This window comes from Polypterus senegalus, chromosome 16 (genome assembly GCF_016835505.1).
Source record: "Polypterus senegalus isolate Bchr_013 chromosome 16, ASM1683550v1, whole genome shotgun sequence".
In the NCBI taxonomy this organism is placed as follows: Eukaryota; Metazoa; Chordata; class Cladistia; order Polypteriformes; family Polypteridae; genus Polypterus; species Polypterus senegalus.
In genome coordinates this window covers 2,672,337-2,690,826 of record NC_053169.1, presented here as the reverse complement: position 1 = coordinate 2,690,826, position 18,490 = coordinate 2,672,337, and the positions used below count along the sequence as shown (strand labels likewise).

Sequence of the window (18,490 nt, the reverse complement as noted above, 5' to 3'; positions counted from 1 at the left end):
TTTTGTTCATGTTGGGCACAGTAGAGGATGGAATGCTGAAAATTGTACCGATTTGTCTTTGAGGAACGTGGTACTGAAAGTGCCAAATTTGTTGGGTCACCTTTTGGTGACTGGAGAGCCTCGAGCCACTCTTGCTCTAGCAGGACTTTTTTAGGCGTTCCTTCTAATCCAGAACACGACTGCCTCCCCTATTGCACATCACCTTATTTCACGTGTCACATTGATGTTCGTCTCAAACTAATGCTGTCACAGCTTTTTTGGAACGTTTTGCAGGCATCAATTTTGAAATAACTTTAGATCTTTAAAATAATATTTTTTTTAAGTTGTGGCCGTACGTATAAAATGAGTAAAGACAGCTGCATGTTCAATCAGGAGGCTTCACTCAACGGCCGGGTTAGAAACCTGCTAGCTTTAGCCGATAAAAACACATAGAAGAGGTGTGTGAAACACAGCAGGGGAGGCAGGGAGGTGAGATTAATGGTACTTTGCCCACTTGCCAAACTGACTTCCGACATGTTTGGCTGGCCAAGCAAATGCTTAATGTAGTGCACAAAGGTGTGAAGCCCCCCAGCCGGGGTGGAAATCACTGCACCCACCAAAGTCTCAGATTCAGAGGCGTCTGCACGCAATGTCCTTCTGAAATGCAGCACACCAGTCGCTTGTACAGTGTGTTCAGAAAGTCTTCAGACCCCTTCACTTTTGACACATTTTGTTATGCAGCAGCCTTGTGCGAAAATCACTTCATTTCGTTGCCATTTTGGGGAAGGGGTGAAAAAAGTGAAAACAGGATTTTAACAATTTCTGAAAATTTATTAACACCTGAAACATTACATTCATACACTGGAGATGCCACAGGGGCTGGATGGGCGTCCCAGCCGGAAGAGGGGATTGGTTCCTTACACGCACAGGAGGCTCCTAACAGGCAGATGGGCATCCCGGCTGGGGAGGAGAAAGGGATCAGATCCAGAAGGAAGGACCGGAAGAGATGGATGGACAGCCCAATGAAAAAGAAAGATGTCGCCGGGGGCTTTTTTCTCCCCCAGCACACTAGATTGCAACAGCCACGGATATCCGTGCCTAGTGGGAAGCCAAAAGGGCATGCTGGGAAATGTAGTCCGGCATGGCAGCCCTGCTGGAGTCACTGGGGGCCATGAGACAGCGTTGCAGGGAGACAAGTTCCTTGTTATAATGGACTTCCAAGTGACCCGGAAGTGCTTCCATCAGGCAATCACCCTGGCACCAGAAGTACTCTCAGGTCTGTAATAAAAGGGACCGCACTCCATTATCCAGGCGAGTCGGAGCTGGGAGGAAAAGCAGCGGTGAGAGAGAGAGAGAGAGAGAGAAAACTTGTTTATTTTGTGCTTGTGATACTCGGTGGAAGTGAATTGAATAAACCTTCCATTGTTTGAGCCCGGGACTCTGTGTTCATGTTTGGGGCTCACTGATGCCCTGGTATATCCTTCACAACACACATTTAACCCATATACTCAATACTAGTTGTGTCAGCCATGTCAGGATTTCGTGAAGCTCTAAAATTAGTCATTTTAGACACCTGGTATACAAGGCAAACAAAGAAACTACAAAATAAACGAGTTTAAGTAACAAAAGAGTTATTCCAAAGTTGTGTAAAGTCTTGACAAGTGTTAGTGGTAAAGAGACAAGATACACCGAGATGGGGTGCTGAAGAGACAGAGGAGCAGAGAGAGAACATGAAGGTCCGTCCGTCGGTCCGTCTGCACCAGGTTCAGTTGAAGATGGTGCACGTTCATCCAGACTGCACTAACATACCGGTGAGACTGTGAAGAGGTTCTAGGAGATGCTGTATGGTCCTCTGGAGGTGAAATTGATTATCTGGCTCTGCTACTACTAAAGCAGTGCACCCCACAATACCCCAGGGTGAACATATGACTGGCAATAAACTCAAAAACCCAAATCCAAAGGCGATTTTCATTTCATTTGTTTGCTAGCACTGTGTGATAAGTAATTCACGTGCACATTGCAAGGTTAGATTTGTGGTTTTCTTCCGGAGGGGCTTAAAGTGGAGAAAGACAAACTAATTTTAATTGCATTTACTACACTTTTGGCACGCAGACTTATTCTGATAAACTGGAAGAATCCAAACTCTCCTCTTTTAAGTCAATGGGAAACTGATGTATTATATTATTTGAAATTGGAAAAAATCAAATACTCAGTTAGAGGATCCATACAGACGTTTTTCAAAACATGGCAGGATCTAATCAGTAATATTTTAAAATAAGTTCATGAAGCATAGAGAATTTATTAATTTAGGTATGTTTAAAAGCTGTAAAATTTTTATGCCGTTTGGCTTGCTCTCTCTCTCAAGGGTGGGGATCGATCTGTTCTTAACTCTATTTTTCTTTTTGTAAAAACTTGATTGCTTTGTATGGAGTGCAATAAAATTAATAAAAATAAAAAAAAAAAAAAAAAAAAACAAAAAAACAGACTTGTGGTTTGCTGTACTTTTTGACCTTCCACCATCTCCCCTCTTTGTATGTTAATTTGGGATTTTTCAGTTCTAATTGGTTGCATTTTTTAGCTCCCTACGTTCTCGTTTCTAGTTTAACAATCCTGTCCATAAACTAGGCCTCTTTCAATTTATATATCACTTTTGATGTAAAGCCTCCAAAACTTTGTGACGGTACAAGACTACAGATCAAAGCATTACATTCAGATCTGACTGAAGCTTCCATTTTTGCAGGATGTACTATTACATGAAATTATATTTATACCCAAAATCATAATTTTTCTAACTCTGTTTCAATTCAAAAGAACACAGTATACTGTAAAATTGTCACTGTTTTGCAAAGACCATCATCAAACGTCAAGTCAGGCAGGAGAAAAAGCAGGAATTGATCCGGAGCAGGACTGTTTTCCTCACGGTCAGTCGTATGTAGCACAGGTTTCTGCGATACACCAATGCCGTTTTGTCAGTGTACTGAGCGATAAGGTTTAGAGACAGACAGGAAGACGGGCAACAGAAAACAAAACAAAGGTTGAAAAACAAAAGGAATGTGAAGTGAAAAACGAGAACCAGGAATCAACATTGAAATAGGGTCAAAAATGAATACCATACATATGAAGAGTTAACAAGGTCAATTATTCTTTTTTCCCCCCATTCATTTCTTATTCTCTTTTTTAAAGATTTTGTCATCCACCTTTCGTTTAAGGAAACGAGCTCAAAGCCATCCTTGTATCCTGCTGCATCGATAACCACAGGTCCCCACTTCACAAGCCATGCTCCTAGAAATCTGGAAAGCAGATCAAAATGGCAGTGTTTGAGAATTCAAAATGGAGTAACAACAAAAACATTGCACATGCAACACAGAATCGAATCAAGACAGGTAAAATGAGCAAGTACTGAAACACCCAATTTTTAAAATGCTACGGTATTAGTGTTAAGTGTGTGTAAAGTTTAGTACAGAAGTAAATGGTAGTCTTCAAGCACCTTGTGCTCAGTCATTTCTTATAGCGATAGGAACTCCAAGGGTCGTTTAATTTTAATATATGTATGAAAAGTAGTTTGAATCACCAAGAGGTCCAAACTGCTCTTCAAACAAACTGTATATATGTGAACGAGTCCAAGAGTAGGCTCCTCTTACCGGTTTACGGAGTGCAGCAGAGCATGGAGGTGAGGGGACAAAACCAAAGTAAATGGTGGTTTCCAAGCACAGCGCACTTGGTTTGTAAGCACGATCAAAACCCAAAGGACCACCCAATTCAACCCACCAAATATACTGCACATTAACATAAACTTGTCAGACAGTCCAAAGAGGCGGCATCTCTTATTGATGTATGGAGTGTGGCATACAAGAGTGGTGTACAATCGTGTGGAGGCGCACATCCATGTGTGCTCAGTGAACTAAACAACCTGTGAGATGGATGGGTTGGAGGGAGTTTTTTGCTTAGGAAATCATTCTGGTACCAGTACTGAAGGTCCAAGAGCTGGTATTGATACCAAAGTCAAAATCTTAGCACCGCACCAACACTATTGAAGTATGTTTAAGAGTAAGAAGCTCCAGTGACATCATATTAGTCTCTGCTGGGACTACAATTGTACACAAAAAAGGTACATACGTATTTACATAGCACTTCCAATACATCCGATTAGCTGCCTGCTGGTACTATAACTAAGGCCCATTGTCTTAGAAAATTTGCCAGGCAAGGCTGGGTAACACAACTAGTATAAAATAAAGATGAAGGCATTGAGAGAAATTCTATTCCAGCCAAGAAAAAAATCATGCAAGTCGTACTACACTACAGAAGAGCATCTCTAACACTCAGCTTACTGTGCAGTCCTCTGTCAGGTCAAATGAAAAATGTCTGTGCCCAACTTCATATAAGCCATGCATCAAATGTCGGCACATCATCAATTATTTAAATAACACTATCAATGTATCATTTTAAAAAGGAACGTCACTAAAATAAATGGCGTTTTTATTTTGTTTATATAAATAGCTCGGGTATCCTTCCCTGCTGTCAGGTCTTTCATCAATATGAAACTACTTGGCATGTGCCGACTGCTGCCAGGATAGGCTGTGACCTGACAGGCCATAAGCAGTTTTCAAAATGGATAGATTGTCTGGAAATTGAAAAGCATACTCCATTTTCATCGTTATGCCATACACATTATTCTTATTTCAGGCATAGCCATTGTTTCGTTTTTTAATGTAAACTAAAAAAAAGTGAAATTTCATGTAAAGAGCCATCTATACATTTCATGAGGGTTCCAGGGGTTCCTGTACTGATGTCAATCCAAGGAGTACCAAGTATCAGACAGGAGCCAACCCTGAACAAGATGCCAGTGCACTGTAAGGCACACTCGCACACGGGCAGTTCACGTCAGCGCTCACCGAGGTGTACTACCCACTCCTGACACCATTACGAGACCGAGTTTGGGGCAACAGATTGCTACCTAATTGAAATGAATCCTGGTCCTCGTGCTTACAGCCCAGACACAACACTGACCAAACTGACAGACAGAAGAAAAGCATGGTCTGGGTGGTGGACATCATTATCTCTACCATGGCGCCATACCTCGATGACTCTTACAGCAGGTTTCGAGTTCAGGTCTGGCTCTCAAAAAGTACAACCCTGGCACAATCAAACGAATTGACAGACTGAAGGAAAGCTTAGCCTAGGTGCCTGGCACTGTAACCCACAAGGGTGATGCCATCATTATGTGTGTGTGTGTGTTACAACAGCTTTGCTCTCAGTTTGGATTCAAGCCTGGCTTTCAAATTTACAGCCCTGACTTAAAATGAACTAAACTGACGAGCTCAGACCTGGCATTGGTGGCAGACATTGTTACCCGTGCCATGGTTTCATTACTCTGAGTGTTCATACAGGTGTGCAACTACTTTGGAATAAAACCTGCTTCTTGGATTTACAGCCCTGATACAAAATTAACCAAATGGACACGCAGAAGAAAGCCTTAGCCTGGACAGCTGGCACCATTACCTGTGCCAATGTTCTATGTTTGTTCCAATTGATTTATAGAATAAAGGCTCGCTACTACTTTGGATTCAAGCCCTGTTCTCATATTTACAGGCTCAACTTAAAATCAATGGAACTGACAAGCCTAACTTAGGCTTAACCTAGGAGGGGGGCATCACTACCTATGCCCTTGTGCCATCCCTCGGTGACGCTAGGCTCAAAAGTCTGGCAAACAGAATCTTTCCAGTGCCTTCATATGTATTGAAAACTGAACTGGGAAGCAGGAAAAGAAAACAGAAGACCTGAACCCTGGGCTCGATTTGCTGTCTCCAGGGTAACCTGGCGTGTGATTACTGTGTTCAGTAAGTACGTATTAATTATGGACTCCTAGAGTTAAATGTTACTAAAACAGCTCTTCAGCTAAAGCAAAGGTCACCAGCTTAAATAAGTGTTTGGATTTCATAATCAGCTAATTAGAAGTGGATCAGTTCATTTAAACTTTTAGGCACACTTAGAGAGGCGGTTGCATGTGCATTTATTACATTTTCTTGTCATGTGTACCGATGGATGATAATTTGTAATGACATTTTACTACTTATTCAGTCTGGTTTCCTTAATTATCATTAAGAGAGCAAATATAATGGAAACCTTAGGAGCACATCCTGGAAAAAGCACAGTGCACCAGGGAAGATGAGAACAGTAAAAGCAAATGGGAAGACGACATCAGGTGATTGCCAAGTCGATAACACTCTGGGCAACCTAATGTTGCCTCTGTGTGGAGTTTGCGTGTTTTCCTTGTGTCTATAGGCTGGTTTTTCCAGATATCTGACATCACAGAACAACAAGGTTAGGTTAACTAGTGACACTGCATGAGTGAGGGGGTGCGTCCCATCCACAAGGGGATAAAATTGATGAGCCACACAAAGAAGTTATGGGAAAGACTAGTGGAAGCTCAGCTAAAAAGGGAGGTGATGATTAGTGAGCAGCAGTGTGGTTTCATGCCAGGAAAGAGCACCACAGCTGCAATGTCTGCTCTGAGGGTGTTGATGGAGAAGTAGAGAGAAGGCCAGAAGGAGTTGCACTGCATCTTTGTGATCCTGGAGAAAGCATATGACAGGGTGACAGAGGAGTTGTGGTATTGTATGAGGAAGTCGGGAGTGGCAGAGAAGTAAAAGTTGTACAGGATATGTTACGAGGGAAGTGTGACAGAGGTGGGATTATATCAGGGGTCAGCTCGGAGCCCTTTCTTATTTGCAATGGTGATGGACAGGTTGACAGACGAGATTAGACAGGAGTCCCCGTGGATTATGAGGTTTGCTGATGACATTGTGATCTGTAGCGATAGTAGGGAGCAGGTTGAGGAGACCCTGCAGAGGTGGAGATATGAGAGGAGAGGAATGAGGGTCAGTAGGACCACCAAGACAGAATACATGTGTGTGAATGAGAGGGAGATCAGTGGAATGGCAAGGATGTAGGGAGTAGAGTTGGTGAAGGTGGAGGAGTTTAAATACTTGGGATCAACAGTATAGGGTGGTCCACATCTAATTATACAATTTTCATTACGCTATAACTTAAGTTTATTACATAGAAAATCAACGGAAAAATCCCGGACCATCAAGAAGTGTGTGAACTGACGACATTAAGAATCGTTATCGCACCAAACTGGAATCGTCCCCACATAAATCAAAGTCATCCAGATGATCTGGATCTGCATAACTGGACCTCCCTGTACAGAGTAACGGGGATTGTGCAGGAAGAGTGCAGGCAGGGTGGAGAAGAGTGTAAGGAGTGATTTGTGACAGACGGGTATCAGGAAGAGTGAATGGGAAGGTCTACAGGACGGTAGTGAGGCCAGCTGTGTTATATGGGGTGGAGACGGTGGCACAGGAGACAGAGCTGGAGGTGACAGAGTTAAAAGATGTTAAGATTTGCATTGGGTGTGACGAGGATGGACAGGATTAGAAATGAGGACATTAGAGGGTCAGCTCAGGTTGGACGGTTTGGAGACAAAGTCAGAGGGTTGAGATTGTGTTAAATGGACAAGTGCAGAGGGGAGATGCTGGGTATATTGGGAGAAGGATGCTAAGGATAGAGCTGCCTGGCAAGAGGAACAGAGGAAAGACAAAGAGAAGGTTTATGGATGTGGCGACAGAGGACATGCAGGGAGATATGGAACAAGACGTTCTGCTGTGGCAGCCCCTAACAGGAGAAGTGGTATATGCCAGGCCAGCCGAGGACTCTAAACTGGCCCTGTGAACATGCCTGAAATAGAGGGGTGCCCAAACTACAGTAAGCTCCTACCTTGTGGCCAATGACACCAAGAATAGCCTCAACTGCCACCCCGGATTCAATTAAGTGGAATGGAGATTGTTATTTTATGTTGCTTTAAAAGGTGCCAGACCTCTAAAGGTATAGTCTTCTCATCTTGGGTTGTGGACCTGAATTACATTATAGTACTTGCCTTTTATAAGCTTACATCACGTAACATTGCAACTACTGCGTGCCGAGATTTGTCAGGTAAGGAAGACAATTGTCCGAGTAGCAAGGTGCTGCAAGTTAACTACTACATGCGAGTATGAATTTCACTGTACTTTGTACATGGGGCTGCAATGACCCTATATTTTATAATGCCTTTCACACCTACAGTATGTATCTGTGTATTATATACAGTACACCCTTGAAATTCACGGGGGTTACGCTCCCAGAATAATATGTACAAAGTGCAACGGACACCATTGAGGAAATTCAGTAAATCACCGAGCCAACTGCACTTGAACTGGCGGCACGCGGGCATACACAGTAAATGCCAACACCGGCAGGCCAGTCTAGTGCAGCAGCTCAATACCAGAGACAGTGAGGCTGCAGTGCCCAGCAGTGGTCGTGAGCTGGCTGCTCAACAAATGTACGGCACTGACTTATCAGCTCCTACGTGTTGGTAAATGGCACTGGGAAATGACTATAGCCGGTTGCAGAGGTTTAAAGATTAAGAAGATAAAAACGGAAAACACGAGAACACTCTGCTGGAGATGCATCACAGGGCAGCAGTCAATCAGCAGCAAAGAGAAATGAATAACGCTGTGGCGGTCCAGTGCCGCCAAGATTCACACCGTCGAGAAGACGGCGATTTACTTTTATGGTGGAGATTCCAGGGACGCACCCAACGTTGGCCTGACCCGCACACGCTCACAAGCAGAGACAAAACCAAAGCAAACCGGTAATCAAACAGCAAATAAAGAATGTAATGAAAACAACGATACCAGCCCTGCTCTCCTTACGGAGATTATGCATTAAATACAACAAAGCACCAACAAAACACGCACAGTAAAGTCCACGAAAAACTGCAACGGGTGAAATGCAATGATGAAGATAGATAGTGCAGAGATCCACATGTGGAATGGGAATGTAAAGATAATCCTACCGGTAGTTTCTGAAATGGTGAAGATGGGTTGACAGGTTCAGGAGCGCTCCTTTCTTCGCAGGATAGCAATGAATCCACTTACAGTCCTCATGTACACAGCCAGACAATCCAGTACGCCAACCACGAAACGATTGAGGACAAAACGAATAAGTACAGGTAACCCAACAGAAGGCAGCCAGACAGGAACTTCAAACACAAATTAAAAAAAAAAAACACATTTTTTTGGTCACCGGCTCCCTTTTTAAAAGCCGCGCTGACATTCTTTGACCCCCAACAGCCCCTGCATCCTCAGCAGGCGGCCAATCGGAGCCACTGCAGGGACTGCTGGGAGTTACAGTTTCAAATTCTAGTAGAGTACGCTATCAGATTGGCTACTTTCACCATCCCAAGCCGCGTTTTCCTCTACGGTTGCTTCCTGTTCTCTCTACAATGCAGTATTGCCACCAAAAAAGCCATAAAAAAAATTTGCGGTTTCCGCCAACAGTTACTAGTTAGTTGTTTGCGGCTTTTTCCTTTAGAACCTGAGGCCACGAACCCTGAACCGCATCTTCGCGGGGGGAAGAGTCTACTGTAGGTGCCTTTCACATTATTTATCGGTCAGTCAGTTATATTGTCCACCATGATTAGTGAGCAGAACGACCTTCGACAGACAGACGTGAAAGGCCCCATATGAGGGGTGAGTAACGTCATTGCTGGAGGGCCGCAGTGGATGCAGGTTTTTGTTCAGCCACATTTTCGTAATGAGACGTCAATTGTTGCTGATGAGGCCCTTAGTTGCTTATCTTACCTTAAACAGCTGCATTCACGGTTTTTTTAATGGATCCTTATTAGCAATAAGATGTAAATGACAAAGGAGCCAGCAGCTCTCCATCTAGCTGGTTTCCATTTACACCTGTGCGAGTTCATTATGAACGATCTAGTTTAGTTCATTTAATTAATTTATTTTTTATGTTTCAGTTGATGTAACTAACTTAATCTAATAAAATATTCAGAAGGACACTGAAGAGAAAACAATTGAAGGACTGAGAATTATTCACCCATTAGAATGGTATCCTGAGAAAGGAAAAAAACCTGCGAGGTTAGAATGACCTGAATCGGCAGAGTTAAAAACTTAAATAAGATCCATTACTGGTAAGGATTAGTTTCTAGTTAAGCAACTGGTTGGAAACACAAACCTGCAGGTGACCGTTGCTCACCTCTGCCTTATATCTCAGACTGGTACTTTATTACTCCCAAGGGAAATCTGTAATGTGCCACAAGCCAACATAAAAAATAGAACCAAAGTGACCGGAAGTCACCAAGCAGGGTCAGTCGGTGCTGTGTGGTGATCAGAGACTCGGACACGTTTGTCGTCATTTTTCATTGATCGTACAGAAGCCAGCACTGTATTGATACTCAACATGGCCCCCGTCACAGCAGTAATAGGGTCAGGTGAATCCTTCTGTCCTCTAATGTAAAAATCAAAGTAGAAAACTCTAGAATGTCGCCGACCATAAAAGGCACTATAGAAGATTTGTTAAGTGATTCATTTCCACGTGAAGTGCCGGTCATCTTGACAACACTCAATCACAAGCACTGCTGCTCATGGCACACGTCGGGCCTTTGCAGTAACTCCGACAAGCCCCACACATCTGATGGGTTTTTAAGCCTCATCCCAGTTTCCTCTTTCCCCCATCCACAATCTCACTGGTTTAAAAACATATCACAGTATATTTTTTTTTTTAAACCAATAAATTATTCTGTAAAAGAGTTTGTGTAAACATTTATTACTGAATAAATCATGGACCTTGATGACGTCACTAAAAACACATTAAAGGAATAAAAGGGTTGCAATTATGTCGTTGGATTAGGAGACAATTATAACAATTGACTCATTCTGATTAAAACTTCTCCTCTGGAATGATTAATAGCTTTCACCCCAAAATATCAAAGCATGGCCATCCGATTACACTGCAGGCAGCTTCCCTTGGTCTCCGCTTGCTTACTGGCCAAAGAGCCAACGGCAGCCGAGGAAAGACAATCTTGTGTCACTGACCGTCCACTCAGATGTTTCCGCTGTTCTCGGTCCAAGTGCCCGGGCCTTGACACACTCGATGTCTGAAAGAAATCACCCGTTTCCTTCAACATATTTTAATTTGTGTGCCATTTGCACTAGCGATGTTCTGTTCTTGATTTCACAGTAAATGCTGATGTAATCCTCTATTCAGACGCTCATCAGAGTGCGCTCTACTTCCGTTCATGTAAGGTGTGGTGTACTTAATGTTTTAGCAAAAATAGCTGACAATTTATGTGACATGAATAATTGGAGATTGTTTTCATGGATACTTTGATACATAGCATGTGCTGTTGGCCAAGCTGGGACCCTAACTGAAGCCCACCGTATCTGAAACGATCTCCATGGAAATATTAGATTCAAAACAAAATTAAAACTCAAAACGGCTTTAACTGTAAACACAACCAAAAAATATCACTGAAATGTTTAAACTGTGATGTATTTAAGATCATCATCATTGAAAAGAAATCAAAGGTAACAGACTGCACACTTTATTAATGTATACAATAGTGTTCCAAATTAATTTAACACTAAAATATTCAGTCAAACCAATACTTTTTAAAGACATGTAAAGAAAATAACCCATAATTATTGATTTACATACGTCTCTCATTTTTGTCACTTAGTTTATTTTTTGGATTTGAAATAACATTCCATACAATCGAGCTGAATTTGTACAACAGATGACTTCACAATCAAACTAGAAAAAAAAAAAGATAAAAAAAAAATAAGGAACAAAAAGAGGCAAAACCTAACAAAACAGAATTCATCCCCCATTTTTTGTTGGTGGTCCCCATGACACACCCAGCGGTAGCAGTGCGCCATCACACCGACTCCCAGCGTCCCTTGGCGTCTTCATTCCACGTCCCTGCTATCCTAATGGAATCCTTCACCCTGCTCTTCACTGGCTGCTCCAAAGTCTTCAGATTGTTCCACAAATGCGAATTCAAAAACTGAACTTTGACACTCCCGTTGTAACTCGAATACCTCCACTTAAACATTTGTCTTTGTTCTCCCACATTTCGCTGCTGCTGGAGTCAAACGCAAGGGAAGTAAAACGTGGCCGACTGAGCCATCTGATCCCCCTTCCTGTTCAGATTCAAATAGAAAATGCGTGTAGGGGTAAGATTTAAAAATTGAAAAAGAAAAAAGAAACGGGCGGGCGGGCACATTTGGAAACACTACGGGTAAAAGGCCTAATTTCATGAAGTATGACAACAGTGCCACGAGTCGCATTTTAAGGGAAATTTTCCCCTTTTTCAGGACTGTGTATTTCAACGATAATGTTTTAAAAACCCAAATAACTTTACAGATCTTCATTGTAAAGGGTTTAAACAATGTTTTCCATGCATGTTCAATTAACCCTAATCAATGAATTAACATGCACCTGTGGAATGGTCGTTAAGACCCTAACAGCTTACAGAAAGTAGGCATTTAAAGTGACAGTTCTAAAAACGCAGGACACTAAAGAGACTTGTCTACCGACTGTGAGAGATGCCCAGGGTCCCTGCTCATCTGCGTGAACGTGCATTAGGCCTGCTGCAGGGAGGCATGAGGACTGCTGAATAAATTGCCATGTCCGCACTGTGAGACGCCTAAGACAGCGCTACAGGGAGACAGGAAGGACAGCTGATCATCCTCGCAGTGGAAGACCACGTGTAACAACACCTGCACAGGATCGGTACATCCGAATATCACACCTGCGTGACAGGTACAGGATGGCCACAACAACTGCCCGAGTCACACCAGGAACACACAATCCCTCCATCAGTGCTCAGACTGTACGCAATAGGCTGAGAGAGGCTGGACTGAGGGCTTGTAGGCCTGTTGTAAGGCAGGTCCTTACCAGACATCACCAGCAACAACGCCACCTATGGGCACAAACCCACCTTCGCTGGACCAGACAGGAGTGGCAAAAAGTGCTCTTCACTGATGAGTCACGGTTTTGTCTCACCAGGGGTGATGGACGGATTCGTGTTTATCGTCGAAGGCATGAGCGTTACACCGAGACCTGTACCCTGGAGCGGGATCGATTTGGATCGATGGCTAGGGCCATTCCCCCCAGAAATGTCCAGGAACTTGCAGGTGCCTTGGTGGAAGAGTGGGATAACATCTCACAGCAAGAACTGACAAATCTGGTCCAGTCCATGAGGAGGAGATGCACTGCAGTACTTCAAGCAGCTGGTGGCCACACCACATACTGACTGGTACTTTTGATTTTGAGCCTCCCTTCATTCAGGGACACATTGTGAAACATTTGTAGTTTATGTCTTATGGTGTTGACTCTTTTAGTGTTCATACAAATATTTACACATTAAGTTTACTGAAAGTAAAAACAGTTGAAAGTCAGAGGACGTTTATTTTTTTGCTGAGTATATAAGCACATGAACTTCAGAGTCCTCTCAAATAACCGGCGTTAATATGAAGATCCATGAAAATCAGGAAGGCAGTCGTGAACTGCAGCAACAGGAGTGGTGTGAAGAGACGCAAACCAAACTAAACAAACTACGGCAAATAACAATTCGTACTAATCACAGGATTAAATCACTGCGGAGATTTTCGTAATTAACTCGACAAAAAGAAGCCCACGGAGAAAATGAAACCAAAATAACTTGCAGCGAGTGAACACTGCAAACGCTCACCGCGCATTTCTGTTACATACGTTTTGAAAACCTAGAAACTGAGAAAACATCACAACAAAATCACAAGTATAAAACATTGCAAATCCGAGGAAATGAATCTATTAAAATCTCCAGGTCATTACATTTTTAACAGGAAACTGTTAAATTAGACAACAATTTGAAAACATTTTTGCAAATCACGGTAATGTAAAGTACTGGAAATAAAAGGAAAAGAGCATCGCGGAAGCCGAAAATGGCAGAAACTACACCGGATATTCCGTATTTGGAGAGAATTAACACACTAAATGATAACGAAAGGCAGAAAAGCAGAGGAAAAATAATAAAAGATTTCAAATATACAGAATGTCGACTCACCGTGATGGAGGAGAGAAGCCGCTTCACTCGGCCTGTTCCGTTGTGGCGTCACCGCTCTACCATTCTCTGCCTCAGACGCCGTCACCCCGATACTGCAGCCTTGAAACAGCAGTACGCTCGTGTCCTCTCCTTTCACCATTTAAGTCCACGTCCACTTGTTGCTCTCTTTTCCTCTTAGTTATAACGTCCCGTTTGAGATGCCCACTACTCCGTCCTACGCGTGTTACACCACAACCCGCCTCTTTCCCCTCCCTGAAGCTCCCGCCAGTTTCTTCCCGCTCACCGTTCGCTTTTTAAATGCTCGGCTGACGTCACCGCGCGCGTGTTTGTGTGTGGCGGGGAAGAGAACATCCGCTCGGTTTTAATGTCCACTCCCCGCCCGTACTGCCTGCTAGCCGCCTAGCGTCGCGGTCCATTAAAGAAGCTACGATTAAAGATGCGCGAAACGGCAGTTTAGGAAGAAATGCACCGGAAATGCTGTATAAATTACTCGTATTCCACTGTCCGAAGATGCTGCTAAAGTCGAAAATGAAAGTAGAAAGAACAAATCGGATCCGCGTCAGCGCGCCAGGTCAGAAGACGGCGAAAACGTAATTTTGTGGAATTGTTAAGAAAGGATCTCACTTTATTTACGGGTGTATATTTGATTACTGATCTTTTTGATCGATCTGGTAAGTTATTATCCTACAATGACGGTCTTAATTAAAAAGAAAAGATTTCCCTGTCAAATTTAGTGAATTTAATAGGTTAGTTAGCACCGTGCCACCATGTTTGTTACATTTAATGATGTTCTTTACTACAGAGAGAGGTGAACCACTGTTCTGCATTAGTGGTGTTAATAGTTATAAATATTGCATGGGAGACCTTTGAGGGGTGAGCCCCATTGCGATTTTGCACAAGTCGTACGTACAGTAGATGTCCTTGATCAGAGAGCTGGGGTGGTCCCCTTTGGAGTTTCCAAGTTTCCCGTGAGTCGTATGTGTGTGGTACTTGGCAAAATGCTGCCCAAAAAAAAAAAAAACATGTCCGCCCTAGGTGCCCATCTGGTTGGGCTATATGATGGAGGTGACCCTGCACATGTATACACACACACACACACACACACACACACACACACAAAAGAATCTGGTAGCCCAGGGATGGCAGTCTGAGTGATGTCCCCAGCGTGTGACACCTGAAAATATAAATAATCAGTAATAATACTGCACAATGCTAGTCAGACATGTCCAGAAGCTGAGTGTCCAGCCACAGTTCCACAGCGTGGACACACCTTTGCAGACCATAGTGTGAGGTGAGCCACCCACAAGGACAAAGAGCTCGACGACGGCTCAGGCTCTGCAAGCGACTGATAAGGTGGCAGGCGGATTTGGATGAGTGGCTTTAGCAGCAGGAATAACACGAGCAGAGCGAGAAGCAAAGAATCAATAAAAATGGAAGCAGAGTTTCATGCACAAAAGCGATGGTGTTGTGAGCAGACAGGCAGAGGGTCAGAAGCACACAGGAATGGAATCATCAGACAGGCAGGGAAGCAGAAAATCCAAAGAGTCATAAAGAGAGCAATACAAACGTGGCAAAGAGGCATGATGACTGAATCCGAGGGATTGGGTTTGCCCAACTGAAACACTCACAATCCAATTTGTCACAAGCCAGCCGAATAATACAGTTATTAACTGCAAAAAATGAAGGTTGGGCCAGGAGAGGGCGTGGTCTGTAGCCAGAGAGAGGAGGGACAAGAGGCGGAGTCAATGAATAATCCTGACTGTACCAGGAGCAATGGAACGGTGATGTTCAAGTAAGTCCGTGGAGACTCCACATTAGCTACAGAGGGGTAAAGCCCAGCCTGGCGACACTGGGCACAGACCTGCACTGTGGCCAGGCAGCAGTACCCAACACAGAACCATTTGAAAGGTGCCAGTTAACACAACACACTCTGTTTGGTTGTTTTGAAGAAAAACCCAGGAAGAACATAGAAAGAGCACAAATCAGGCCAGCATTCAATTTCAAATTATTAAAAACCCAAGAAGAAAAAAATAAACAAATAAAACTGTTTGGCATATCTAAGAGGGCACTAAGCTGAAAAGCACAAGAGGCTCCCAGGTCGGTTAATGCCATGGATTCATCTTGTGTCCCTGAGCACATAATGTATCAAATTTTGTGTCGTCAACCCAGAAGATCTTTTTTCCTCCTGCACTCAAATTCCCTTCTTTTACTGAGGATTGGCTTCCATCTAAGTAGACCACCATAAACGTTTGATGAATGGACGGCTGCTGAGATGGTTGTCCTTCCGGCAGGTTCTCTCATCTCAGCAAAGGACGTCCAAAGTATCAGAGTGACCACTGGGCTTTTGTTCACTTCCCTGACCAATGCCCTTCTTGCCCAGTTACTTAGTTTGGTCAGATGTTAACTCCATATAAATAAAATGTATTTTTTTTCTATAGTAAGAGTCCTGGTGCTTCCAGATTTCTCCCATGTCACACTTCTTAAGGCCCCTGTGTTCTTGGGAACGCTCAAAGCTCTACAATGTTTTGATCCCCTTACCCCGCTCTTTGCCCCACCCCAGTGGAGATCCACAGAGAATTCCTTGGCTTGGTGTTTGTCCTGACATGCGGTATGAATTGTGGGACCTTTTTGTATTTTTATTTCTCCTGCTCCATCATTTTTTTTTTTCTGGGATTCACAGTAGGCCCCCATTGTTAGCCACGGCTCCATTTGTTATGGCGTGACAACCGGTAAAGCTGTGAGGCATAAAGGCCAACGTCATGGAGCTCCGGGTTGTCCAAGATTGGGGATAATCACAGAGAGAAAATGGCTGACGTATTGCCTGTTGGTCAAATGTGTCAGTAAGAATTTCTCTGCTGCGGTGGGTTGGCACCCTGCCCAGGATTGGTTCCTGCCTTATGCCCTGTGTTGGCTGGGATTGGCTCCAGCAGACCCCCGTGACCCTGTATTCGGATTCAGCGGGTTAGAAAATGGATGGATGGATGGAATTTCTTTGTGACAATAATGGTGTGCATTTCCTAAACAAACATGCAAGATAAAAAGGTACAGATATTTCAAGAAGGTAGGAACAAATGCAAAAATGGTCATTTATTATGCAAACCCCAAATAAATAAGAGACAGAACGATGGAACAATCAACATACAACACAAAGTGTGGACAAAGTAACAAACACGGTGGCCCCCCCGGTGTTGGGCCTGCTTTTCCACAGGGTACACTCATCCCTACCTGATGGACGTTTCCCGGTCCAAGAACCCTTGTCTCTGCTCCTCTTCCAACTCCAAACTCACCTGACTGAAGAAGCAAGGACCCTGGTATGGCTACTCCCAGGTGTACATCCAGTCCAGCTTATTGGGAAAGCAAAGAGACTACAATTCCCAAGAGTGTCTCTGCGAACTTTAACTATTGTAGTTTTTTGCAGACAACGATACACAGGCCATGGACATCCTCTACGATATTGCCCGCATTGCCCAGTTGTACGGCTTGAAAATCAATATGGACAAGACCAAGGTGCTGACAACAGACAGACTGCAGGCTGGTGCCCACCTCGAGGGTGTCCAGGTTGAGCAGGTGCAGGAGCCAACATCTCCATGAAGACCAAACTTCACCTCTTCTTGATCTTGCCAATCCTGCCACTTTATGGATCAGAAACACAGTTCTTGCTCAAACTGGATCTGAACAAATTTGAGGTATTCCAAATCCGATGTCTACGACAGATCTGGGGGGTTTCACTTCACAGTCGCATCACCAACAAAGCTATTCTGGCAACATGTCAACAGCAGCCAACCATCGGCACACAAATCATGCAGTGAAGGGTGAGGTGGTTTGGCCAAGTGTGCAGAATGGGCACAAACCGCACCAACACCTCAGGAGATGGTGACCCACCCGGTGGAGGATACAATGGACTGTGCCCAAGAAAATGTGGACCAAATAAGATGAGGAAGATCTGGAGAGCTAAACCACCCCAGTACCATCCCCATGGACCATAAAGTCTGGAAAAGTATCATAAAGCGAGTCTGAGATCCTGCAGCACCCACATCAGTGTACTGGTTAGGTTATGTGGCCAACTGCCTCCTCCAGCCACCAGCCAGGGATCAGAGAGAGAGAGAGAACTGTTGTAGTGGGAGGAGTTTGCTGCCCTCTAGTGGACTGAGGGTTTTTTTTACTCTTGTTGCGTTCATGTTGGTGTGTCATTCTGGCCAGGTAAGGGTATTCTGTCCATAATATGTTCTGCCCCACTGGTACCCTCTAGTGGGTACCCTTGGAGGGTTACTACTTTTGTTGAATTCATGCCCATCCCAAGACTTCTTGGTGTGATATCTCAGCCAGGTGAGAGTCCAGAATATAAAATCCCCCACAGGTCCCCTCTGACTTTTTGGAACACCACATGAAAACCCACTTGAACTTGACCTTGCCTAACAAATGCTTTTCACGGCAGTGTAAGGGTATGGCAGCAACTGAACTGAATTGACATTGAAACTGAGTGGGTGTGAAATGAGCAGAAGTGAGTCCGGAATCAGAGAGAGAAATGAAAGGCGAGATCCCAGGGGTGTGTGCAGGTGCCACTGAATC

At 43.8% G+C, this 18,490-nt stretch overlaps 1 long non-coding RNA gene across 1 annotated transcript; it reads right to left on the bottom strand.

The window, feature by feature from the left end:
- Positions 1 to 1,264: 1,264 nt before the first annotated feature.
- LOC120516600 lies at positions 1,265 to 14,218 on the bottom strand. Its single transcript, XR_005630869.1, has 3 exons — positions 13,922 to 14,218; positions 3,177 to 3,269; positions 1,265 to 1,301 (listed from the first exon to the last, which is right to left on the bottom strand). It is a non-coding gene; the product is annotated as an uncharacterized LOC120516600 (long non-coding RNA).
- Between the last annotated feature and the right edge of the window lie 4,272 nt (positions 14,219 to 18,490).